At 47.3% G+C, this 27,923-nt stretch overlaps 2 protein-coding genes across 4 annotated transcripts in view; one reads left to right on the top strand and one right to left on the bottom strand.

The window, feature by feature from the left end:
- LOC125689819 (uncharacterized) overlaps positions 1 to 27,923 on the top strand; it is a 259,018-nt gene that overhangs the window by 178,479 nt on the left and 52,616 nt on the right. The window lies entirely within an intron of this gene.
- The window catches only part of XKR6 (XK related 6), a 163,755-nt gene that overhangs the window by 117,249 nt on the left and 18,583 nt on the right, over positions 1 to 27,923 (bottom strand). The window contains exons 1-2 of one of the 3 annotated variants that reach the window (XR_007375416.1): positions 2,493 to 26,724; positions 78 to 177 (exon numbers count right to left, since the gene is read on the bottom strand). The exons of 1 other annotated variant lie outside the window; for it this stretch is intronic. The gene's annotated coding sequence lies outside the window, so the exon portion shown is untranslated. Of the gene's footprint in view, positions 1 to 77; positions 178 to 2,492; positions 26,725 to 27,923 lie in introns of those variants that run through there. One more of the 3 variants, XR_007375415.1, reaches the window with a different exon arrangement.

Here is a 27,923-nt window from a genome sequence, read left to right as displayed (position 1 = left end):
AAGAAGCAGGGGTGGTGTGTGAAGACAAAGAAACAAAAGAGCAGCAGCACAGCAGCAGCCTTTCTTTTTCTCATTACCATTTTGTTGAAGTCTTTCAGGGCGATGATCTACAGCACCTTCTGTGATGAAATCAGCTGATGTCAAATAAAGCCCAACTCAGCCTTACTGCTGCTTAAGCTAAAAACAAAGATACACACGGATGGTTATGAAATGGCAATGAGGAATGGAAAATAATGCTTTGTTTCACCATTCTGGATTAATGAGAACTGTGAATATATACATTATAATAGAGGGATAATCACAGAATCACAGAGTGGTTGGGTTGGAAGGGACCTCAAGGATCATGAAGCTCCAATCCCCCACCACAGGCAGAACCACCAACCTCCACATTTCACAGCAGCCCAGGCTGCCCAGGGCCCCATCCAACCTGGCCTTGAACACCTCCAGGGATGGACGGGGCATCACAGCCTCTCTGGGCAGCTGTTCCAGCACCTCACCACTCTCATGGTAAAGAGCTTCCCCCTGACATCCAACCTCAATCTTCCCTCCTTAAAGCCTTTCCCCTCGTCCTGCTATTATTTACCCTTTCAAACAGCTGAATAATAAATGGGTCATCAAAAAGAAACAACAAAAATAATGGGTAAAAATGTCTATTATGCTTCTCATCGATGACAGCAACGATTGGAAATCCGCTTAGGATGGGGATGGAGAACAGGTTTGACGCAGCACACTCATGATTTGGGATAAAGGCATTTCACCAGTTACACAGCTGCAATTAAGATCATCTCAGTGGCAAACAACAGCACTGGGGGAATTATTAGTGGCTTATTTGTCATACTGAATTACCTGCCGCATGTGTGTGCAGAACTACGGGCTTAACCATTCAAACGAATTGCCTCCAAGAAAAGTCATCTTTGTTTTCATTGTCCTCAATTTCACACCCAGGCCAGCAACACAGAACGTATGCATGTCAGCACGAAGCCTGCAGTTTGAGGAATCCACACTGACACGACAAGAACTAATCCTATTATTTCCTTAACAGCATCTGAATAGGCATTTTCCAAGTACTGCTTCTTATTGTAAATTTAACCCGTGTGTTAATTCTCTTACTGAGATCTCAAGCTGCTTTCTCCAGAATCGGGGATTTAGGGGAATAAAATCTCTTCTATTCAGTTTTGTACTTAAGAGAGACGAACCTTTCAAAATTAAGTGGGGGGTTGCTGACTGCATGCCTTAAAAGCATTTCTTCTCTTTCCAGGGCATTTGGAAATGCCTCTCAAGGCAATTTTAGCACATAGAAAACAACTTCTTAGTATATTTCAAGTACACACCTCCGTAAGATAGACAGCAGTTTGCACAGCTGTCTTTAAATAAGAATCAGGAGTGCAGAAATACGTGATGGGAAAGATTTTCAGCATGACTTTCATGACAACTTGAGTGAACAACCAAGCGCAGCTCCATTAGACTGAGTTACTTCCCACAGATTCAATACCTCTCCAATAAACCCCAACATCCAACGGTGCTCAGGTGGGGGAAGACTTGGGGGAAACAGGTTCCTCACCCTGACCTCCTGCAGCTGGGGAAATTTTTATCACCTCGTGCTCAGGGCAGGTTTCCTTTCTGTAATGAAACACTGAGGTAAGCAGCTGGTGTAGTGACCCTTGGCAACCCTGCCTATGGCAGGGGGGTTGAAACTAGATGATCTTTGAGGTCCTTTTCACCCCAGGCCATTCTAGGACTCTATGAAAGCTAACACTCGACACACACACACGCTTCCCATGCCCTCCTGCAAAGCCCCACTGCTTGCTTTGCTGTGGGTACACAGGAACTTCTAGGTGGCGTATCAAATATTGATTAAAAATAAATCCAAATAATTAGGCTTAAATTTTAATATCCACGTACATTTCTCTGTAATGCATCACGAAGGGAATTTCATAAGGTTCCATGCTTAATTTTAATTATGCATTTCTTACATAATTCACCAAATTCAGTAATGGGCGATGAGTCTCCCAGCCATTCAAGTGAGTAACGAGATTTATCAGCCCAGTTTGTCACACGACAAATAGGATTCAGAGCTGTTATAAAGGCGGGTGATGAGAGATACATGGAGGGAGGGAAGAACCAGCAGCACTTTTATTTCCATGTAATAACGCTAATAATATGCAAATGAGTCCCCATCTTAATGAATCCTTCAGATGACTGCCACTTTCCAAACGCTGAAAGAATGAACGCAGCAGCTCAGCTGCTGGGTTTTCAATGCTCTTCTGAAGCCATGAGGTTACCAGTGCCTGTACCCATCCACTTCCACCTGCCCAAGACGACACTCTCGCATCATGAAAGTTATCCCCACCTCCTGCTTTTAAGAAATAGTGATCACATCAAAGGCAGCTTCAAACTGTGCATGACTGTTGAATGCACGGAGCCCCGCAGGGCGTAAATGTGGAGCACGACTCTCAGGGTGCCTCAGAGACGATGCCAAATGCTCAACCCACCTTTGGACTGAGACTTGCTCTCCTACAACTCCTCGAACTTGATTTTGGAAGTTTCTTCAAAATCTCTACAAGGATTGGAAAAGCAACCTTTGCTGTCCTTCAACCAGTTGCACTCAGGCTTCTGACATCAGCTCCCCTGCAGCAGCTCCCCCAGGAGAACAGGTTCATGCTCACAAGCAGGAGACATCAGCTATCAAAATGGCCTCGAATGGTGCTCTCCTCACCAGTTATTTTATCTTCAAACACATTACAGGAACTCAAACATTTCAGATTTCTGCATCTCTTGCAACTTGCAAAGCAACTCCACCTTGATTGTAGCATCCTTTCCCACGTGAAAGGGAGCTCATAAGCAGGAGGGAGACCAACTTCTTGCACAGTCTGATAGCAAAAGAAGGGGTTTAGTTTTAAACTGAAAGAGGGGAGATTTAGGTTAGGTGTCAGGAAGAAATTCAGAGGGCGGTGATGCCCTGGCACTGCTGCCCAGAGCTGTGGGTGCCCCATCCCTGGAGGTGCCCAAGGCCATGGATGGGCCCTGGGCAGCCTGAGCTGGAGGCACCCAGCCCACGGCAGGGATTGGGACTTGTTGGGCTTTAAGTTCTCCTCCAAACCAACCATTCTGTGATTCTACAATTCTCAACTGAAAACCATTTTTTCATTCCTGCTCTGACACCCATTTTACTCAATCTTCTCACACCTACATGTATCCACTCTGAGTTCCAGTTTGTCGTCCATTTCCACAGACCTTTAGGACAAGTGTCAACCATCAGGGTGTCTCACCCCTCTGCTCTCCAACCAACTCTCCAACCTGACTTCTAAGGCTGTGATGCGGTATTCCTTTTTGAAAAAATCATTTACATATATATTTACCTATACAGCCATTTGTAATTTATCCACAAATCAATCTCATTCAATATCTATTCGCATTAAGCTCAACCCAAAATCGCAGCTCTAGTTTTAATGGCATTACGTCAGCTATCCTTTTTCCCCTAATAACTCCATTTGGCACGGTTTTGCTTGGAGCAGCTGTTCAGTAAAAGAACAAGCCAGTGTGTGTCAGCTTAGGTCATAACACATGTAGTTTTAAACTTTTAGGTTGCTTATCTGACCATATGGTACGTATGCCCATACCAAGGATATCCCGATTTGGAAAGGACCCATAAAGATCATTATGCTCCACACAGGACCTCCCCAAAACCATACCATCTTAAAGACAAGTTATGTTCTAGAGGCTTTATAAAGATATCAAGAGAAAAGAGACCCTGAGTTCCCACAGAAAACAGAACCACAGAGTCACAGAATCACAGAATTGTAGGGGTTGGAAGGGACCTCCAGAGATCATCGAGTCCAACCCCCCGCCAAAGCAGGTTCCCTACAGCAGGTCACACAGGTGGGCATCCAGGCAGGTCTTGAACATCTCCAGAGAAGGAGACTCCACCACCTCCCTGGGCAGCCTGTTCCAGTGCTCCGTCACCTCACTGTACAGAGGAACTTCCTATGCTGCAGCTTGTCTCCGTTTCCCCTTGTCCTGTCTCCACTCACCACTGAAAAGAGTCCGGCCTCGCCATTCTGCCCCCCACACCTTAGATATTTATAGACCTGGATCAGGTCCCCTCTCAGTCTCCTTTTCTCAAGGCTGAACAGACCCAGTTCACTCAGCCTTTCCCCATAGCAGAGATGCTCCAGGCCCTTCACCATCTTCGTGGCCCTCCGCTGGACTCTTTCCAAGAGATCCCTGTCTTTTTTGTACTGGGGAGCCCAGAACTGGACGCAGTACTCCAGATGAGGTCTCACCAGGGCAGAGTAGAGGGGGAGGATCACCTCCTTTGACCTGCTGGCCACGCTCTTTTTAATGCACCCCAGTAAGCCATTGGCCTTTTTGGCCACAAGGGCACACTGCTGGCTCATGGCCAACCTGTCGTCCACCAGGACACCCAGGTCCCTTTCCGCAGAGCTCCCCTCCAGCAGCTCATCCCCCAACCTGTACTGGTGCATGCAATTATTCCTTCCCAGCTGTAAGACTCTACACTTGCTTTTGTTAAACCTGTAAAACCAGTTTGAGCACACAAAAGATGACTGGTGAGGCACTGGCACAGGTTGCCCAAGGAGGCTGTGGATGCCCCATCCCTGCAGGCATTCAAGGCCAGGCTGGATGTGGCTCTGGGCAGCCTGGGCTGCTGGTTGGTGACCCTGCACACAGCAGGGGGTTGGAACTGGATGAGCACTGTGGTCCTTTTCAACCCAGGCCATTTATGATTCTATGATTCTATAATGCCAAAGAAGGTTCTGAGCCCTGCTTTGCTCACATCCTCAGGGAAAACCACAGCATGAACCTTTCCCTTCTCAGTCATCAAAGAACCTGCACAGAAGAAAACCCTATAAATGACAGAAAAACCTTGCACCAGCCTGCAGTACCCTCCTGGGGGCCAGAGCAGCCAGCCGTAAGACAGCAGCCCCCAGGACGCCAGGCTTCGTTAGGCCTGGCACTCACAGCATGGCCTGTGAGACGTGTCAGCTGGAAGACAACAAAGCAGGCCCTTGCCAATGTCTCCCTTCCCAAAGCAACATACTGTATGACTTCACTGGGAAACTGCTGCCTCCACAAATTTTGCTCATTTTGACCTCAAATTGAGCTATTTCTGCTGTGAGGTGGGACCTGCAGAGATGGGATTTCAACATCTGATCCAGCAGCAGAAAAGCTCTCCGCTCACTGAATGCAAAATACACCTCACCATTCCTCTTCCTGGTGCGTTATGGGTGGCCCAGAGGTGAAGAAGTGGCAGGAGCTTCAGTTGGAAGCTAAAAACAATCAGCTGCATCTGAAACAGCCTGAGAAAACACAGCACTGCCAGTTAGGGCATCGCGACACCCTTCAAAGGAAGCGACCCACAGGTTTCTGATAAGCCATGAAGCCCTTTGTTCCTCCCTAAATTACAACTAAGTAGGCAGATGAAAAGAAGCAGCAAGTCTTGCAGCAAGTCCCACAGCACCCAAATAAAAGAGAGGAATGATGATGGACAAATAAGCTACCAGGCTGGGGAACATCACTTAATAGAGCAGCTTTGTGGGCAGCACCAAGCTGGAAATCTTTATTCCGGCCTTTACAATCACCACTTGAAACGCCCTGTTGACACAACAGAACATGGCTCAATTTCAAGCACCGTTGAGGTTGAGTAATTTCAAACATCTTTTAATGTTTGTAGATGGTCCAGAGGGAAGTTGGCTGAAAGGATCTCCAGGGCAGCCACGTGGAAATCCATACAAACCCTTCAGATCATTACAGCGCCGGGCAGGTGGGAGGAGTGGATAATGAAGGGAGAAAGGTGAAGGCTCAGACTTCCAGATAAGTTGCTGGAAGCGTTTATTTATGCCCAGTGCCGCCATTACAAGGTCAGAGTGTGCCTTGGGGACCTGTAACAGAGTGATTCCTTCAACGCAGATTGCTACTTCAAAAGTGAGATTTTAAGCATAATCCATACCCCGCTTTCTTCTCATGGTGTGAGTGGAAGGAGGTTACACGCTCCTGCTTTCTACTGGGTAGCACAAACCGTCGCATGAGCAATCAGATAAGATGTTAATGCAGCTGGACTTAACCAGAATATCACAAGTCCAAGCTCTTAATGAAAGTCTGGAAAAGACTGCTGATAAATCTGGGTTAGAAACAAAGCATGTCAGAGAAAATGGGCAAAGTGATTCATCTGCAGAGCATCCCCTAAACTCGCGAGGTCAAGGGAGAGCCCTCTGAAAGTCTTGATTAAATTTACAAAGCATAAAATTAGCTGTTTGATGCTATTGCTAATATTGCAGTGATTCAGCAGCAGGATGAGCTGGTGTTAGACTATTAAACCAAGGTATGAGATGGAAAGGGCTCCAATGTCCCAGCACCTTCACAGGACAACAGAAGGGCTGGGGTAGGAAGGGAGGTCAAGCTGGTGCAACCCCCTGCCAGCTGGATCTTCTAAATCCAGTCCATCCCTCAGGTCTGGTTCTTCAGATACATAAAAATAACCTGAAAGGAGCAACAACACAATTTTGGATATTGCTGGCTGCTGAACCAGGGCTAAAAGCTGCTCAAATCCTGCTGACACTTCTCATTTCTCCTTTTCCTTGTGACTCAGTGCATGAGCTGGGTTACCTACTGCTTCCTGAAGCTTCCTATTAGCACTTAGCAGTGGTAACGGTCTTAGAAATTAAAACAAAGGTAAACGTTAATGAGCCAATGCTCACACCACTTCTGTATGGAGATGGCTCTGCTCTTAAGGGAAGAAAATAAAAAGCAGCAGGGCTGCACAGGTTGCTCTAAAGCCAGCACTGGGGACATCTGACAGCTCTAGCCTGCAGGACTGCCTCCTCTGGGCATCCCTCACTGCATCGACCCTTTTGGAGCTCCACTGGCAGCATCACTTGTACAGCTTCAAAGAAAAACAAAGTTAAATCCTTGCTAGCTGTCTGCAGCAATATCACCACCACGCTTGCATCTGGAGACGATCCATCCCATTATACGGACCCACACTGAACAGGATCAGGATGGATTCTCTTTTTCTTTAAGTTAAAGCTGCACTCAGCACTGTATGGCAGTAAGTCTATTGGCATCCTAAGAATCACAGAACTAAAGGTCATCTAGTTGAACTCTCCAGTAATGATCAGGGATGCCTACAGCTAGATCCAGTTGTTGATCCAGTGGGTGAAGAATGAGAAAGGGTGTGCATGAATACCCACATCCCAATCCACATCACCTAACAGAGCACAGCCTGAAGCTGTCTCTGCTGCCAGCTGAACATCCAACCACAAAAGCCTTTCCTGAAGGAAGGTTTTGCTGGACAGACAGACAAAGTAATGCCCTGCTGGGACACAACCCTTCAGGGCACCAGCACACAGAGAGCCATGCAACCCAGCATTTCTGTATGACCCCTGCCAGTAATCAGCTGCTTCACAGGTGGGGTTCCTTCATCTCCTCTCATCTCCCATGTCAATTTGGATGCTTATCATAAGCAAACTCATCGGTGCCCATCTAACTTCATCCATCTGGCCCAGACACCACATTTGTTCACACCAGACTGTGACATATGGATTTTTCCTTCAAAAAAAACAGGAGTGTTGGCACTGTGTGCAGACAACTGCTATGACAGCCGAGACGGCGTCTTTTAAGCATCTAACATTTCCTCCTGTGTTCCGGTTGGTGCCTTTCCTTGAAAGAAGCTCTGTGTCTTTCACTTGAGACGGCAGAACTCCTCTCCCTTGCCCTGCAGAGAACAGCAAAACCTTTCAGTGTGTGCCTGAGCTGCTTGTTGTTGGCCTGCTCAGGACTGAGATGCCCGTGGTGATTTGATGAGTGCACACCAGGCCACACAGAGCTGAAATCCCTGGAGGTGTTCAAGGCCAGGTTGAATGGGGCCCTGGGCAGCCTGGGCTGCTATGAAATGTGGAGGTTGGTGGCCCTGCATGTGGCAGGGGGGTTGGAGCTTCATGATCCCTGAGGTCCCTTCCAACCCAACCATTCTGTGACTCTACAATGATTCTATGAAGTCCTATCACAGAATCACTCAGGTTGGAAAAGACCTCCAAGATCACCCAGTCCAACCCCAGCCACCCCACCATGCCCACGTCCCTCAGTGCCACATCCCCATGGTTCTGGAACACCCCCAGGGACAGTGACTCCACCACCTCCATGGGCAGCTGTGCCACTGCATCACTGCTCTTGATGAGAAGAAATGCTTCCTACTATCCACCTTTCTCCTGCAGCACGGTGTTGTGGATACACGTGATAATGATTAACTCTCCCCTTCCAGAAGCCAAGGCAAATGTCATGAGAACTTTGCCAAGCGAAGACACTGCTGAAATGGCCTTACAAGTTCAGGTAGCACTGGGTCCTTCAGCAGCTCTGATTTCCTGAACGTGAAGCAGCCTCAGCTGAATTTCACTAATTCCTTCAAAGGCTCTCTTACACTCGTCTCCACAGATTATACAGTAAATACGCTTTAATGAAGCACTTTCTAACCTCAACATAGCTTTGCAAAAAAATAAGCTTTAACCAATGGACCTCCGGTTATTTTCAGCATTTCACTGCTGCTCCTTTTCACCCACTCATCCTCAACAGGAAATTACAAAGTTATTCAGTGCTTTAAATGAGTTGCTTACATGAATGCATCCAGCTAGAAAGTTCAGCAAGGGCCAGGAACACCCAATTCCTCCTGAAAGTCACCACGTCCAAGGTCAGTGACATTTAAGCACTATTTCTGTAATCAATCAGCACCAACCCATCAGGATCCAGCCTGCTGCATGCATGTCTAACACAAGCCCAGATGGGATAAACCCAAATTTATCAGCTCCCATGTGATGACTTTACAAGAAACCTTTCAAATAACACTGCATTTTGGAGTGACAATGTTTACAACGCTTGGGAGCTGTGAATAAAACTGGAATAGCTCAGTGACAGCTTTCTCTAAACACAGCAGCCTGCGAAATACGTGAAATGATGCACATGCTGATTAGTGAGTTACTTGCTAGCTCCGTAAGGTAACAGTGCTGGTGTTGTCCTACAGATCCTTTGTGCTTGACACCTTCGTGCACCATGAACATTGCAGGAAAATTGGCATTGTAAACTCAAGGGGCAGCTCAAACCCTGGGTCGTGGCAGCTCCCCATCAATGCAAGCTGGTGGATGAAAGGACGGAGCTCTGCCAAAAAGGACATGGGGCTGTAAAAAAGGGACAGACTCTTTAGCAGGGTCTGTTGTGACAGGACAAGGGGAAATGGTTTCAAACAAAAACAGATTCACAGTGAAAGGTTTTTAACAATAAGAGTGGTGAGGGACTGGTACAGGCTGATAGAGAGGTGGTGGTGCCCCATCCCTGCAAGCCAAGGTCAGGCTGGATGAGCACTGATGGAGCTGTGGGTGTCCCTGCTCAGTGCAGGGAGTGGGACAGATGGCCTTGAAGGGTCCCTAACAACTCAAACCGTTCTATTATACTGGGGTAACACAAACTTCTCACTTTTGCCTTATTCAGTCACAGTCAGGAGCTCATCCTGTCACCAAACAAATAAGAGGAGCTGATGGTAACAATTTCCAGGGGTCCCTGGGGGGATGACAAGCTTATTTGCAAGCTTTTTGTTCACTGGGTGCACACAGCCAATGCACTGCAGGCATTCTCACATTCCCACCACCACCCCCCAACAGTAGCTTTTCCAGCTCACCTCAGTCTCACCCTTCCCGGCCTCAGATGCATGCCAGATAACATCTAATCATATCATAGAATCACAGAATGGCCTGGTTGCAAAGGCCCACAATGCTCATCCAGTTCCAACCCCCTGCTGTGTGCAGGTCACCAACCAGCAGCCCAGGCTGCCCAGAGCCACATCCAGCCTGGCCTTGAATGCCTGCAGGGATGGGGCATCCACAGCCTCATTGGGCAACCTGTGCCAGTGCCTCACCACCCTCTGGGGGAAAAACTTCCTCCTCATATCCAAACTAAACCTGCCATGTCTCAGTTTAAAACCATTCCTCCTTTCCTATCACTATCCGCCCTTGTAAACAGCCGTTCCCCAAATATGATAACTGTAAGCAGCTTTTGCATCTGAAGGCCCTCAGCTGAGCACAGAATTACACATTTGGTCTCTTTAAGACAAAAACTTTCTCACTGTGCTTTTGAACAGCACCCAGACAGATTCTCAACCTAGTGGATTGAAAGCAGTTCCAACTACAAAAGGAAGGAAAAACTCAGGAACACATCCTAAAGAAAAGAGAATGGGAAGCAAGGCCCTTCACATGGATGGCTGCAGCTCTGCTAGAACCAGAAACCACAGAACACAGCTTTGGGAAGCGTAAGATGTGCAAGAGGCTGATAATGGCTTCAATTAGCATCAGCGTGCAAAGCCAGCCCTGCAAAGAGTTGGAGCAGAGTGGTGCTGCGATAGTTTGCTGCTTTCCAGGAGGGGTGAGCTGCAGGGACTCCTCTCACATCCATTATCCGTGAGGAGCAAGCTCTTGCCTGTGGAAATGAATCTTGGCTCAGGAGCGAGACAGCGCTGTTAGAGTGAAAGAAGCGCCTACATCCAATTACACTGCCTTAATGAGTCTAAGAATAGATGAATATTTTATCAATTTTCACCCTGAATATTTGGAGGGTTTTTCATTTCAGGAGAAAGAGAAGATGCAGATTCGTGGCACAGACGGTTCAAAATGAAGCAGACGTGGTCTTGCTCTGGTGAAGCCTGGTGACATGGCTGGACCGCAGACCCAACAAACCGTTTGATGTCACTCCTCAGCCATCCTCTGCCACCAGTGTAAGGACAGATATCTCCTTCTGCAGGGCTGGGAATAGAGGGGGGTTGGGTGATGCTACAGCTAACTCCTAGATTTATGCATCAAAACACTCTGCTATGATTTGTCCTCCTGCAAAGAACATACATGGTTGGATAGTAGGCAGAATTTCTTCTCAGGGAGTGGTGATGCAGTGGCACAGCTGCACAGGGAGGCGGTGGGGTCATCATCTCTGGAAGCCTTCAGAACTGTGGGGATGTGGCACTGAGGAACACGGGCAGTGGGCATGGTGGGGGTGGGCTGGGGTTAAGCCTGGGGATCCTAGGGGTCTTTCCCAACTGTAATGATTTTGTGATTCTATATAGAAGAGCAGCCACTATTTTCTGCAGGAGGCTGCAACAGCAACAGCTCAAAACACTCCTTGGTGACCCATCTACAGGCAGTTCTCTGTTCAGGGTGGCAGGGCATACCCTGATCTAAGGCCAGTGCGATGCAACTGATTTAGAGACAGGCTTGCCTGATCTCCTGGGCAGGATATTCTCCCTCCATCTTGAATTAAAACTCAGCATGAAGCAAAACTGGCTACTGTTGAGTTGTGATACATGAAACAGTTGGTAAAACATTTTAGGATCCTTCAGGAAAAATGCTAAATATCTCTTCTATAATTCAATGTATGTTAAATACACTCACAGCACATCTTGACTCTTCAGTGCAGAGGAAAATACAAGAAAATCGGTGCTTGCATTGTGATGCTAAGGTATGGAAATGGTCCACAATCTTGGAATATTCAGTGCTGAATGGATAAAGTTTTATGCAAGGAGGCTGTGGATGCCCCATCCCTGCAGGCATTCAAGGCCAGGCTGGATGTGGCTCTGGGCAGCCTGGGCTGCTGGCTGGTGACCCTGCACACAGCAGGGGGTTGGAACTGGATGAGCATTGTGGGCCTTTGCAACCCAGGCCGTTCTGTGATTCTATCATTCTGTGATAAGAGACACTGCTACAATGGATTAGTGGGCATGGTGGTGATGGGCTGACAGCTGGACTGGGTGATCTTAGAGGTCTCTTACAATCTTAATGATTTTATGATTCTAAGAAGGAGTCCTCCTTTCAAAAGCTGTTCCTGTAGTGGGGCTCCATCCCTAGGCTGCTTTTGCCTGAGATGACCTCACAGGGACAGAGCTGAGACCACAAAGCAAAGGCACATGTACTCTTTTTCCACACCTGCACACCATTAATTGCTGCTGGCAAATTAATTGCAATGGAAAAATATTTTTGCACACTGCTTGGAGCAGCTTTGAGCATTTAACTGTGCTCCACTGTTGATGCAAACACGGGGGACCTACTGACCATAAGCATCACCATACACTTCGCCAACTTGGAACACATTCCTTCTTAGGTGCTAAATTAGGTGATTGACACCTAGATTGAGCAACAAGGAAAAAACAACAGTGCTGCAGCACACCGCACGTGGCAATGCTCTCATCTAGGATTCAATTAATCTTCCCAAGTCCCTCCCAAAAGCTCTGCCAACTGTTTTCTCCCCAAGGATCTCTGCTTTCTGGACCCCGGCCCATGTCTCAAACCGCTCTGTCTCACTCACATCCAGGCTGGGAGCTCTGAGTGCTTCGGCAGTAGGGGAGGGAGAGGCACTTTACAAGCAGAAGTATTATTCTCTTGCAGTGAAGCACCCTCTTCTCCTGCCTGGAGCAACAGCAAACCTTCCTTTTCTTTGGTTTCTAACAATATCTTCTTCCTGCTGCAGAGTTACAAAAGGCCCGACCTGAAAATCAGCTCTTAAAACAACTGTCAGCAGTTTTTAAAGCCTGTTAAGTACTAGGCTGGAAGGAGAAGGGGAACCAACATGCCTGGGAGGCAAACTACTGTTCAGCTTCACTTCACCGGAGAAACCAAAGACAAAATAAATACAGGCGTATGTTGGTAAACCTGAGCACTAAAATGTTATGGGAGAGCCCCAAAACACCAAGCTGTGCTCACAGCTCAGCCCTACCCAAGGAGAAACCCTACAGACCCTCACCTGCACACACACCCGCAGGTATCAGGGATCTGAATGCAGCTGTTAGATGCCTTTGAAGAGCTGGAGCAATGCGAGGTGGCAACAGTGCGACAGGTCTGCAAAAGCACTGCCTTCGTTCAGCTCTGAAGCAGGGAGAGTTCTGTGCACTGTGCTGCCCACCCTGCATCAAGGATTTGTTTAAACCTCAGTACGTTCCCTGGCGGGGGGCCAGCCATATTTGCGTGACCTTCATCTTCTCATTGCCCAAGTGTATATTTCATAGACCAACATGTTATATACCTCCAGGTAATGAAAGCGCATTCATAATCTGATAAACCACTCTCCCCAGCCAGGCTCAGACGAACCATTTAACTCTACTGTTATATTTTTTTTTCTTTTTTAATGGAAGATTAAACCAAGAAATCATTGTCTATTCCTTTTTCTTAAGCACTGGTGCATGCTGTGCAGCATCTGACAAGTAAAGAGCCAAGAGTTCAAAAACCCAAATTCCTAACAAAGCTGAGAAACCTGTTTAAGAAATAAGACAGGGTCACAACATTTTAGCACCTGGTAACTTCTTGATGCTGCTTTCAGCAAAATAGTTTGTAAAGCGGTCATACAGGATTCCACCTTTATTACCTCAGCACTACCAAGATTTTGACTCTTGATATATGCAGAGTAATCATAAAATGGCTGAGTTGAAAGGGACCTTAAAGCTTACAGAATCACAGAACGGCCTGGTTTGGAAGGGACCTCAAGGATCACGGATCTCCAACCCCCCATCACATGCAGGGCCACCAACCTCCCCATTTCATAGCAGCCCAGGCTGCCAAGAGCCCCATCCAACCTGGCCTTGAACACCTCCAGGGATGGACGGGGCATCCACAGCCTCTCTGGGCAGCCTGTCATGGGCTGGGAAACCCCAGCAGCTCAGCCTCGCCTTGGGCACATTCAGGGATGGGACACCCACAGCCTCTCAGGGCAGCAATGCCAGGGTCTCACTGCCTTCTGAGTAGAGGATTTCCTCCTAACTTCTAAACTAAATCTGCCCTCTTTTAGTTTAAAGCCATTGACCCTCATCCTATCACTATCAGACCATGTGAAAAGTCAGTTCCCCTCTTTCTTACCACTTCCTTCAAGAACTAGAGGGTCACTCTCAGGTTTGCCCAGAGCTCCATCTTCTCCGAGCTAAACAAGCCCAACTGCCTCAACTTTTCTTTGTGTCAGAAGTGCTCCAGCCCTCTGATCATCTTCGTGGCCCTCCTCTAAACCCAATCCAACTGTTCTACTGTTCTGTTGTGCTGACGTCCACGTGCCATCCCTGCCAACCTTGTGAAAGTCACCAAGGCCAAGAGCCAAGCTGGGGCAATCCCAAGCACAGATACAGGCTGAGCAGGGAATGAGTTGAGCGCAGCCCAAAGGAGAAGGATTTGGGGGTGCTGGCTGATGAAAGATTCAACATGAGCCAGCAATGTGCACTGCAGCCTACAAGGCCAACCGTACCCTGGATTGCATCAAGAGAAATGTGACCAGCAGGGCGAGGGAGGTGATTCTGCCCCTCTGCTTTGCTCTGTGAGACCCCACCTGGAGCACTGCGTCCAGCTGTGGGGCCCACAACACCAGAAGGACATGGAGCTGTTGGAGCAGGTCCAGAGGAGGGCTACAGAGATGATCAGAGGGCTGGAGCATCTCTCCTATGGGAACAGGATGAGAGAGCTGGGGATCTTCAGCCTGGAGAAGAGAAGGCTCTGGGGTGACCTTACAGCAACCTCCCAGGACCTGAAAGTGGCCTACAGAAAAGCTGGGGAGGGACTTCTTATAAGTGCATGTAGATAAAGAATGAGGAGAAATGGCTTTAAACTGGAAGAGGGTAGATTTAGACCGCTCAAATTACTGAGTAGAATCACTCGTATCATCACAGGAAAGTAATTCCGTGGGCAAGCCACAAGCAGCAGCACTTTGGTGCTAAGGCCAGAGAGGTGTCGGTAGGAGCAAGGAGACGTCAGCTCCATTTGCACACAGCCGGTGCAGCCGTAGCTCTGGAGCTGTTAGCGATGTCTCTGCAGTGTTCTCTAGGGACCAACTCGGTATCACTATCACATACTTCTCCGCAGCGATGGAAGCACATTACAGGCTGATAAAAGGCAATCTGTGGTGTTTCTTACAGGCCTCCGAAGACGAACAATTTATTAAAAAGAGCTTTTCAGGAAAGTGGCGAAAACAAAACGTTCTTCATCAACACCTCGCTCCAAATCCATCTTCCCTTCACCGATTACAGGAGTCGTGCTACAAAGCCGCCCTTCCCTAATTGCCACTCTTTTGCTTTTGCACATTACAAGCGGTGATGCCTCCTCACTCGTCAGCAAAGGTCTGTGCTGAAAGGTCACGACGACATCCAAGAGCTCAGTTGCCATGCTCCCAATGAGAGCTCCAGTAGGGACAGGAATCCCTCCTCTCAGACCAGGAGGTCCCATTGATAACTACAGAGAAAGCCAAGCTGACAATGCATAGCAAAACAGCATACACAATTAATATCTAAACTGTAATTATCAAAGTAAAGAACAAAGCGGCTCAGAGATGGTAATGAGCCTTGCTTTTCTCATCCTCTGTTCAGTCACTTGCAACAGGTCTCCCAGGCACTACAGTGAAAGAGTGTAACGAAGGGATGCTCCAGGGCTTGGTTAGAGGCTACTGCATCCAGCTGCGCATTCTTCATTAGAACAAAAGGAAACTGGGAGGAAACAGAGGGTCTGATTCTCATTTACCACTTTAAGCCACTCTGGAAGAGCACAAACTACACCCACACCTCCTCTAACAGCAGTGCAAATGAGCTGTAATGGGAATGACGATCCAGCTGAAGATTTCAAGTTAAGAACTAAAGGAAACACCGAGGAAAGCTGTTTTGTTGTCTCGTGCTCTGTGCAAACAGTGTTTTCTGTGTCAGGTGGGATTGCTCACCTCTCCCTGAACAGCACACGGGGGTTGCAGTGCTGAGTGAAAACACAAGGCATGGAAATGCCCAACAAATGAACCAGCCAAAACCTCCTTCTGCTGTGACTGCACCTCCACTGATACAAAAATCTCCCCTCGGCCCGTCTGTGTGAAATCAGCCCAATCAGCCAAGTCAAGTGAAATAAGTAGGGCTCTAACAGCACCAGGAGCCCCGCTCCTTCCCAGCACACCTTTATCCATCACAGGTCACACTGCTGGATTTCTGGCATATTGTTCCTCTGTTTCTGAGCAGCTCAAACCTGACAGCAGCGCAGCATGTTCACGTCACCCTGTGATTTATTAACTCCAGGACGTCTCCCTTCTGTCTGGGTCAGGACATCCTATCTCTACTCCGGAAACGATACTCAACACTGCTTTATAACTCAGTCCCACGGGATGGAAAGCCTTTTTCTGCTCTTCCTCCAAAAATTTTAAGGGATTCCAGTTCATCGCTAAGATTAGAATACATCATCTGAACGCGTTATAGAGACAGAACAGAAAAAATGTCAAAAAACATGTTCCAGAATTACATTATCAAATTGGATTGGGGAGGGGAGAGATGTCAAAATATTTTGGTAGAGGAAGAATTTGGAAGCTCATCTTTGAAATCACACTGCGGTGAGCAAAGCGGGTGGCACTCAGCAATCAGCCAAAGCCCAATTCATTTTTGCTCTGACTCAGAGTAAGCCAACAACACATAAACCCCAAATCCCATCAGCACAGACCCCCTCAACACTCTCCATCGCTCTCCTTATCCATGCCACGGAGGGCTGGCCCATGCTTCCAAAGCCCATGTGGAAGCAGATGGCAGTCACCTCATTGGGATTCAATGCAATCTGCTGCTGGTGGGGGAAAAACCTTGACTGTCTCTCCCACAAATGTAAAACCTGGGAAGTTCAGCCCACTTCTCAATGTTTTCTAACAGTTTTGCCAACAAAGCCAGCTATGCTCAGGAGGAACACATGTTTCTTGTTCACGGGTTTGACTCCACAGTGAAAAAGCTTGCAGATAATTCTGGAAGTGGTTTGTTGTCTTCTTAGCACAGCTTTGAAATCCACACACACACACACACACCACTCATGACAACATGATACAGACTATAGGTTTCCTAGCCCATTTTCTACCAAAGCACTCAGGATCTTAAAGAAAATATATAGATGCAAGTTTGCATCTACCCTTGCCAACTCCTCCAGCCCCGTCTAGGACACTCTCAGCAAAACCCTGCCCTCCCAGGTATGAAACCTGTGTCATTTCCAACCACGATGAGCATTTTCCATTGGGTTGGCAGAGATGCTGGCAGGACAGGTCCTCAGGCACAGACCTTGTGGTGCCAGATCACACAATCAAGTTTCTACCCATTTACTTGTCCATTAACATCCCAGCTTGGAAACCAGGATATTCTGGGCATCAGTGTTGAAAGCTAACTTTGAGGTCAATGGCACTCATTGCTCTTCCCTCGCCCACAAATCTGATCTTTTTAACTCAGAAAGCAAGCAGGTTGTCCAGGCATGATTTAGCCCTGATAAATCCATGCTGAATGTTCCCCAGCATCTCCTGCAAATGCCCACAGATGTGTTCCAAGAGGATTCACTCCAGGGATCGAAGTGGGGCTGACCAGCCTGTAGCTCTTTGCATCATCCTTGTGACCTTTGAGGAAGATGGGTGAGATATTTGCCTTTCATTCATCACTGAGGACTTCCCTTGATCCCCATGATTTTTCAGAGTGGCCTTGCTTTCAGCACCCATCGACAGAGCCCATTTTAGGGATTGTCAAGTAATACCTGATTCTACTCTTATTCTGCTCTGTTTCTCTGCATCCTGAGCCCCTTTGCTAATTGCAGAGGCCTGGGAAACCTCACTGAAGACCAAAGCAAAGAAAGCACTGAGGACCTCAGCTTTATCTGGGTCTTGTGTCCCTAAACCACCTCACCTGCCCCATCCAGCAAGAGGCCACGTTGCTAAAGCAGCATCTCATCATGCTGCCTCTAAACATCCCCTTGCAAGTATCAACTTGACATGAGTTTTGACTTTCTTACCACCATCACTGTATGCCTGGACAATATTCCCAACCTCCATCCTTGAAGCCAGACTCTGCTTCTGCCTCCTGCGTGCTGCTTTTCTGCATAGTGAAGGCACCAAGAACCTCAAACAGAGCTCATAACACGATGCCTCCAAAGAAAAACATATTTGACCCCATTCAAATCTCAAGGTCTAATCATAGAATCATTAAGGTTGGAAAAGGCCCCTAAGACACTCAACCTCAGCCCACCCCACCATGCCCACTGCCCATGTCCCTCAGTGTCACATCACCACGGTCATGAAGCCCCTCCAGGGATGGTGACCCCACCACCTCCCTGGGCAGCCATGTCACTGCATCACTACTTTTCCTGAGAGTATTTTTTCTTCTCTAAAATCCAACCTGAGAGCTCCCCAGGAGATGAAAAACTGCCTGGAGCTGTTAGTGATTAGTTAACTCCCTTCACAGCAGCCTGTAAATAACCCTGGCTTGACATAAATGCCAATGGTCACAAAGCTTCAAAGTTCTTCACAACACGGCAATGTTATTTGACTGAGTATCTCCATGCAGGAATGAATTCTGGAAGTTGATTCTATGTGATGCAATCAGGATATTTTAGTTCCTGGAGATAAGATGGCACTTTTTCTCCCACCCACAGCTATAAACTTCAGAAGCGTGACAGATTTCTTACAAACCTACAAATGTTTGCTTCACTGTTTCAACAGTCCGAAAGTGCATGAACTGTATTAAAAGGCTATAACCTGTAGTTACAACATTTCTGTCATCCCCAGTGTTTTATACACGTTAAATGCAGCTTTCAGTGAGCACATTCTGATTCTCCCTAGCATAGAAATGCTTTGTTGTGATTTCTCTCTTGGGGAGAAATGCACCTCCGAAACCCATCTTGCTGACCCCAAGAGTACAAGTAGAAAGCAGACGATCAACTTCTGAATTGGGTTGAGCTGGGAACTCAAATGTGCTATAATGAGACCAAAAAGCCCCACTATCTACACCTTTTCTTCACAAACCTTATTTATATTCCTGTAACACTATTCCTGGGGCCCATTCCAAACAAACCATGTTACTCAATGCTTTGGCTTATGACCTCCTCCTGTTATGGACACCTTCACCATGCCCTCATCTAAATGAGATGGAAGACGAAGCAATGCAAGAAGATTTAGGTCATAAACCATCAATATTTACATTGAAGGTTTTAAAAGATCTAAAGAAGGAAAATTACAGTTTAGAGAGCCTGCATTTCTTCTTGGAAAGCTCTCTGCATGTCGGACGTTTCCAATCCTAACAATAATTTGGATCTTGCATCATAGCCTTTTTACACCTCCCTAGCAAGAGCCACAGTACGCTCACAGCATGCAATTTGCTCAAATTCAAGCAAACCAGACCAGTGCCACCCTTGGGTGATGCCCTCCTTTCATGATGGACCAAAATTCTTCAGGACATGGGAAAGCCCACGTTATCCCCTCTTCTCTGCCAAGAAGCAATCCCTTGAAACTACCTGCTGCCTGGAAGAGGAGCTTGAGGAATTTGTTATTGATTGGCTCCCCTGCCAAAAGCAAAGCATAAAGCTTTTTTAACCTACTTTAACCCCATCAGCTCATGTAAAAAATTCATTAAAATTGCTTCATAATATAGAGCAACAATCACCTTTCACAAACAATGCAAGGCTTTGCAGTTTCTCCCTGTTGTGCCATGGAAAACCTTCTGTGGCTGAACATCACCTGCACGTGCTGCTGCTGACAACACAGCAGTGCTGTTCCACAGCCCCATCCCCTGCAGTACATCCTCGTTTATGAGCCCTGGGGGCAGGATCCACGTCAGCACTCAGTGCACATGGGTCATGCCAACTTTTAATTGAGGAAGGGTGCCACCAGGTGATGCTGCACCAGTGCCAAACCTTGCTCTGCCAGAATTGTTCTGGAGACCGTCTGCAACATTAACAGCAGGGAAAGAGCTGAAGACGGGTCTGTTTGATTCTCTGGAGAAGGTCTAGCTGTTTTCCTTGGTTCACACATCGTATGTCATCGCTTTGAGGACTGTCTCTGAACACAGGGCTGATACCAACCCTCAGGCTCCATCCAAGCACACTGATTCAGTCCTTGGCACGCCGTATTAAACCTAGCACAGTGCAGACACTGCACACACTGTGGGCTTCAAATGATGTGCCAGCTCTTGACCCACCAGGTCAGCTCTTAGACACTATGGAGATCACAGGCTGAGTCTTAATGCCCTGGAGCCAAGAGAGAGACTTACCCTAACAGTAATTTTACAGAATACACCTCTCCAGAAGCACTCGTGCTCACTTTAAAGGTTAGGCACTGTTTCACAAGATTTATTTTCATTAAATGAGATTTTATCTTCCTTTCTATAAATCATTTGATGTCACATTATACTTGGGCTATAATACCAGCTGGACAACTTCACACCTTCCCAGGCAGAAATGTTAAACAGGGAATGAATGCTCAGGAAGTGGAGAACAACATACTGGTTAGTATGTGGGATGCAAAGCAATGCTAGGCTTAAGAGCATCAAACCAACTTGTTTAGGGCAGGAGACAGACATGAAGTGTTGGGTAAGACAAATACACCAGTTAAGAAGAGACTGATAAAGTATATAAAACCTTCTAACCAAGAAGAAGAATCTCCTCCTACCCTAAAGTTCAGTCCAGATGGACACTACTTGGGCATGGTTCCTTCTTGAGGGCAGCCTGAGTTTTCAAGCATTACAAAGCAAAGTGGAGATCTCCAGGTTTACCCCATTTCCAGTACATCAACTTCAAGTACACGAAACTCTAGGGCCATCATTATTACGTGTTTTGGAGGCAGACATTTTGTTGTAAGTTGGATGGAAATCACTTATCAGAGAGCAGTAGGTGGGATATTATTGTACTCCTGACTAGTTGGCCTGAATAGCAATAAGTCTGTGCATCTATAGCAAAAGGGGAAAAACCACAGTCATCTAATAAGAATGCAATTCACTGCCTCAGAACACAGTTTTGGTCAGATCTTAATGCTGCGTAAATTACATTTGCTTCAGCAATCAAATCTCCCTCTCATTACCTTACTGCTACCAGGACCTCTGAAATAATTGACATGATCACTTGTAATGGGTAGGAAAGTTTTGATTTTAGGGCAGCCAATCTTGCCCTCTTTTTCTGCAGTACTTAGACTCATCCGTTCATATAATCAATTTTTCCATTTAAATGCTCCTTTTGACAGGAAAATGAATTCAAAATTGTTCAGCATTCCCAGTGATTAAGAAGAGAAATGGAATGAAAGTTGTAAAAAGAGTTTCTAAAAGACGACACTGTGCTTTCTCATGCTGTGAGGGGTTCAGGTGCCACAGTTGTGGTGGTGGGGGGCTGCAGGGGCCTTATCATTCTCTGCCAGAGATCAAGACACACTTTTCTACATGCCCATAGCAGATCCTCAGCTCTGTTGTCTGCCAGGTCCTCTCTGCACAGAAATACTCCTTCACTTGATCAGGGAGTCTTCTGCTCCTAAAGGCATCCTTGCACTCACCCGTGCTTACAAGCTTACACCTACCCTGCTCAAAACCAGGCTGGCTGAAGAGACAGTAAAAGAATTAGAAACCAAAAAACCCTAAAACTTACACATCTGGTATTTCCTCTTAACACCTCTTCAGCATTCACTGTTCGCTGAGCCTTTCATTTCCTTCTCAAATAACCTCCTACTGAGTTAAACCAACGCAATCGAAGAAAATCTCAGTAACCAGGCCAACAAACAGAGCTTGCATCTGTCTACAAAGCACGTCTGGATGTGTCACACACCCTGCAAGGCCTTGGGTGCCGTATGGCTGAGCTGGGAATGGCATCAGGAAGACAACCAGAATCCCAACCTTGGGTGACAGCATCACTCCTGCCAAACATACTTGTGGAAGAGGAATGTTTCTCTAAGACGAATGGGTCTATGAGCAAAGGAAGTGATGAAGCTCCTGCAGGACTCACCCACAGGCCCTTTGACACAACGCATAGCAGCTTTACCTCGTAGGGACTGCAACAGGTTCTTTTTCTCCTCTGCTTTCGTGGACTCTGACAAAACTGGACATCTTCAAAATGCGCACTGAAAAATTTGGTTGAAATTAGTCAAATTCCAAAGTGAGCAGCCGGGCGGATGAGGGAAAGGCTGCTGATGTGATCCACCTAGACATCAGCAAAGCCTTTGGCACTGTCTCCCACAATATTTTCCTGGAGAAGCTGCAGCCCATGGCTTGGACAGGTACACTGTTCACTGGATGAAGAACTGGCTGGAGGGCCAGGCCCAGAGAGCGATGGTGAATGGAGTCGCATCCAGCTGGCGGCCGGTCCGAGTGGTGTTCCCCAGGGGTTGGTACTGGGACTTACCCTGTTCAGTATCTTTACAGATGACCTGGATGAGGGCACTGAGTTCCCATCAGCTTTCACCAGCTCCCAGCTCCAGTTTTGGCACCAAACTGGGTATCCTTACGATCTGAAAATGCAGCACAAAAGATCTCACCTGTCCTGGCCACAATCCTTCTCCTGCACGCTAGCTTTCTTAAGAGCTCATGTGGTCAAAGAAGACACTTATAAGCAGAAAATGCAAAATCTGGAGAAACCTGGCTGTGCCCAAGGAGCAGAGAAACCTTGCTTGGGAAGGGATGTGCTATCAGTCTGATACCTGCTCCAAGGGGAAACATGCAAAGTTCATATGGCATGGGCAAAGACTTCCCAAATAAGCCTAAGTCAATCCAGCATACAACAAGCAGAGTGTTCTCTGCTGGCATATCAAAACCACATCCAAGACCAGGTACAACCCCAAAACACCACTGCAGCTTTTCTGCTTTCCTCTTGCCCCACATAGAATCATAGAATCACAAGGTTGGAAACGACCTACAAGATCATCCAGTCCAACCGTCTCCTCATCACCATTGCCACCACAAGCACTAAACCACATCACGCAGCACGTCATCCAGACGCCTCTTGAACGCTGCCAGGGACGGCAACTAATAATATCCTAATATCCTCTCCAGAAGATTGTAAGTAAAAAAATGTTAATTCCAAGCTCAACCAATTCCAATGAGACACGCTATGCCGGCTCCCGTTCTACTGAGAGAACAATTTCATACTCTGGCTGCAAGATAGAGAAGTTTGCGGGCTCAGGACTCTGCCAAGGCAACACATGGATATCACAGGGACCCTAACAAAAGCTGACAGCAGACGCTCTCCTTATATTCTCTGCCAGGTCTCCTCTGTGCCAGAACATTCAACTGTCTCCAGCCCCCTCCCCGACAAAATGCCCCAAAGCTCTGCCTTACCCTAATTGACGGGCGAAGCCAATTTGCACAACACCGATGGACAGAAAGCAGCAGCCCAGGTTACGCCAGCCGGCGCAGGTGCTGATTATTTTCAGCATTTAGGAGCTCTGAAGTCATATCTCATGGCTGCTGAACAAAACCTGCAGAGTCTGGCATTACGAGCTGCGTTCCTGCTTTCTCAGAAAGCCAGCAGTTAATGGCATTCAGGCTGAATCTAGAATCATGAGAATATCTTTATTAAGCATGTCAGAAAACGTAGCAAAATGCTGTGTCAAACAATTGGCCGTAGCAATGCTACTCAGTTCTGCAAAGTGAGTCTGTATCACATCTGATGTGTTACATAAAATATATGTCAGCATTTTCCTGGCAATAACAGTACAGCAGTTTCTGAAAACCTCAACACGCAGCAAATAAAATATTTGCAATGCACTTGGAATTGTGGTCACTGCGCAGCTTAACACAGCTCCATACTCAATGCCTCAATGGCCTTAGAAGAGCACTGAACAAACGTAGCCTGTAAAGGCATAGAAGTACTGGGTGTTAGGTCTCCAGGTATGTATTTCAGGTTGAAAAGAAGCTATCTGTTTTTATTTAGCTCTGTTTATGCATTCCTGCATATAGGTGAGTTCCCCTCGAAAAAACAAGAGATGAAAGCAGGGAAGGAGGACTGGCGTAAGAAAGGAGGCACAAGCTTGGGGCTTGAAAATTGCTGTGATTACTCAAGCTAAGAAAGGAATCAGAAAGATGAAGAAAAAGATGGATGGTTCATATAAGGACAGGAGGGAAAACACTACAGCAAGCGGATGGAGAAAGGAAAAAAAAAACAACCAACAAGCGAAGGAGTGACTTTTAAATGAGCTGGAGTATTGCCTAGGGTCAGAGACGAGCACCAGGAGCCAGGAACAAACCCTCCGAGTTCATCGAGCATGTGATTTCTGCCTGAAAACCTGCTCAGCTGCAGCCCTCGCTGCTGCACGTGATGAGGCTTTGCAGCCATTGCTGCTGGGTGCCAGCATCCATGGGCAGCCCTGCACCGCACATCCACCAACTCACACACTGCATGCAGCGCTTAAATGGGAGGGAACCTTGAAGCAAACCCAAGCGCAGACCAACAGAGGTGGCTTCCAGTGACTTCACACCATCCAACCCCTCCAAATTCTCTTCCCAAATTCCCCACCCAGAGGCTCCAAATGAGCCCAGATTTCAACTCAAGGGTCTGAGAGGCACCAGCTCCCCCCAAACCCCATTTGTGAGCTCCTCCCCCAACCACACAGCTAACCTCAGCTGGGAGAAGAGAAGGCTCCAGGGACACATGAGAACAGCCTACCTAAAGGGGGGGGTTGGAAGAAAGAAGGGGACAGACTCTTTAGAAGGTGAAGGACAAGGGGTTCATCAGCACGTTTATGAGCCAGCCTGGGTGTAAGGAAGAAGTTATTCTCAGTAAGGGCAAGTGAAGCACTGGCACAGGTTGCCCAGAGAGAGGTGGGTGCCCCATCCCTGCAGACAGCCAAGGTCAGGCTGGATGAGCACTGATGGAGCTATGGGTGTCCCTGCTCAGTGCAGGGAGTGGGACAGATGGCCTTCAAGGGTCCCTCCCAACTCAAATGGATTCTGTGATTCTATGATTCATCCCTCTCATGTCCCAAAACGTGCTGCCCATCAGCCATGCTGCTGCACTGTCCATAAAAATCCCTCTGAAAAAGGAAAAACAAAAAATCAACCTCAAAAGGAACACAGAAGAACACTGCAGTGATCCAGTACCACTACAGACTGAAGTCAGTCTGATTCAAGTGAGGTACTGCAAAACTTGCAGCTTTCCACACAATATACAAAGGAGTATGCAGGGCTGGGCTGGAGCAAGTGGAAAAGGAATAGCAGCTGTGTTGTGGGTCCATATTCAGCCCTGACATGCTCAGCAAGAACAGGACCAAGTCTGTTTCAGCTATCTTTGTTTCTGCTGGTGTCCTTCTCTTCAAAGTGCTTCCATTTCTGTGAATGCAGTTATCCCAGGAGAGCAACCCTGAGTGGTTTAGGAAGTCTTTTGTTTAGAGAAATTGGAAATCCTAGCTACAGATCCTAGCACATAATAGGCAAAAAACACCAAACCTACTCAGTTTTTTCAGTTCTCCTAGAAAACGAGCTCCAAAGCAAACCAGATTAAACAGAAGGAAGAAGACGAAGCGCTGCCAATGGGGCTCACTGTGACCTCCACAGCCATTCCCTGCTTTAGGTAATTCTATCTTTGTCTCAGCCAGCCACAGAGAAAGCACTGGTGCTGATTTTGATGCTTCTTGACACCTATCAAAACTCCAGATCTTGCAAGTACGGTGAGGTGCCTCTCCTACCCTTTCCAGCTCTCCTTCTTCCTTGAAGAAAGACATTAGGTGAGGTCACAGCCCTAAGCTTGACAGCATAAATTCAGGCTGTTCTCCCAAAGAAGGAAGGTATCCACACACATTTGGCAGAGGAGGGGCTGAGCATCTGTGATGCTCCTTTACAATTGCTATGAAAAGGAAAACAATTAACCAGCTAGCAGAGGTCCAGTTTAGATCATTCCTTCTTCCCAGGTCTGCAGTACAAGGCCCCTGCAGCACGGAGATGCTGTCATGTTAACACCGCATCTCCTGCAAAGCAAAGAGCAGCTTCCAGGCCTGGCTGCAGCATCCTGGTGACCCAGCTCACCCTGGGACCCAGTGATGGGCTGAGAACAGCAACAGGCTCCGTAGGCAGAGGACAAATGCTAGAGGAGAGGTTTATGGGAGCAAGAGAGTGACGAAGGCTGGCAGGCACATAGGACGCCAAATTTCCTTAGAAATTTTTAGGGTCTCCCCTAAATCTTCCTTGGTCCTGCCTTGACTAAGGCTGGCCCTGCCAGAGACACTAATTTTCCCTACCCCATCTGTTTGGATTTGCTTACTTACTGATTTATAAAACGTCTATCTCCATGGTGGCTAAGCATTTTAATCACAGTGATTAACGCACTGAGCAAGAACAAAACAAAAATGGTTAATCAAAGGCTATTAGCAGTGTTTGAATGTCTAGACGCCACTTTTTGCACATGAATGCTGGTAAACGATCATCTCCCCATAACCCTCACATGGTCCCTGATTTATTCCTTCTCCTTCCAGCTCCACTGTTTGCCACACCACATTGGGAGTTTGACCCATTGGGCACCAAGAAGACATAACAGGCTCCTGCAGGAAGCACCTGGGCTTCTCAGCCCAGCTGAAGTTCTCAATACCATGGCCAAAAGCAAGAGGAAAACCTCACAACAAGCAGATGTGACTTGTGCTCCCCAGGCCTTTAATTTAAGAGGATCCTTCTGAAGTAGCAGAGGGGCAAATCAGACCGACAACAAGAAACACAAAGCACGGTTGTTATTAGATATACAATATCCTAACTAGGATTTGCAACAAGGGAGTATTACATACTTTGCATTATGCACAGATAAGAGTTTGCTCTCACAATCACGTGGCACCAGCTGACAGCTCACCTCCTGGGTACAGTGCTCACCACCCCACAACTGCAGTCAGCATCCAAGCACTGGAGGAAGTTTTTCCCCCAGAGGGTGGTGAGGCACTGGAACAGGTTGCCCAAGGAGGCTGTGGATGCCCCATCCCTGCAGGCATTCAAGGCCAGGCTGGATGTGGCTCCGGGCAGCCTGGGCTGCTGGTTGGTGACCTGCACACAGCAGGGGGTTGGAACTGGATGAGCACTGTGGGCCTTTGCAACCCAGGCCATTCTATGATTCTATGATTCACAGAACAGGCTCTGATACAAGAACCACCCATAGATGCAGAGCACAGGTACACAGGTAAGCCCAGGGATGCCCTAACACCTGGACAAAGCACTCATTTGGAAAGCCTGAGGCCCTAAGAATGAGTTCCCTGGGCAGAGAAAGCAAGTCTTATTGTTTTTTGTAAAGCCCTGTGTAAATTAACAGCCTTACACAGACAAGATTTAAAACAAAAATACAAGTGCAACTACGTGGCTTATTGCTCTAAATACATCTCCATGGGTTTCCACCGCCAACAGAGTTGAATGGCTTCATTTACAAGTCATGACTGCTTAAGGTAAAGCGTGAACACTACAGAGTTTGGCCACTTTTTCAGGATTTCAGTTCAGCTCCTGTCAGCTAGTCATAGAATCATAGATTCATAGAACGGTTGGGTTGGAAGGGACCTCAAGGATCATGAAGCCCCAACCTTCCTGCCACATGCAGGGCCACCAACCTCCACGTTTAATACCAGCCCAGGCTGCCCAGGGCCCCATCCAACCTGGCCTTGAACACCTCCAGGGATGGACGGGGCATCACAGCCTCTCCAGGCAGCCTGTTCTCTGTCTCTCATCTCCTCCTGAGGTTATTTTGACCAAATGGTGAGATTTTGTTGTGCAACAGGGCACCACCACTGCAGCACTGGGCCTTGGGCTGGGTCTAGTTTCACATACCTCCATCTTCGAAGCTTTTGAAGGAAACACTAGATGTGGCACTGAGGGACACGGCCAGTGGGCATGGTGAGGGCAGGTTGGGGTTGGACTTAGGTGATCTTAGTGTTCCTTTCCAATCTCAGGGTTCTGTGATAACTTTAGGTTGGGTAAATGTCCATGAGAGCCAGAAAACCCAGAAAAGGAAGCAGCCTTGTGACTGCTCACAGTCATCCAACTCTTGCAATAAAGAAAGGTTTATTTGGAGGCAAACTAGAAGGAAATTAAATAAGGAGCTAAAGGAAATACCCATCATAAAACATGTTGTGCTTTGTATGTCCTCCTCTGTTTCCAACAGATCACCACTCCAAAGACATGAATCATTTCAACCGTAGATTTATTTTATTCAAAGTTC

This window comes from Lagopus muta, chromosome 2, assembly GCF_023343835.1.
Source record: "Lagopus muta isolate bLagMut1 chromosome 2, bLagMut1 primary, whole genome shotgun sequence".
Taxonomy (NCBI): domain Eukaryota; kingdom Metazoa; phylum Chordata; class Aves; order Galliformes; family Phasianidae; genus Lagopus; species Lagopus muta.
This window is presented reverse-complemented; position numbering and strand designations above follow the sequence as displayed.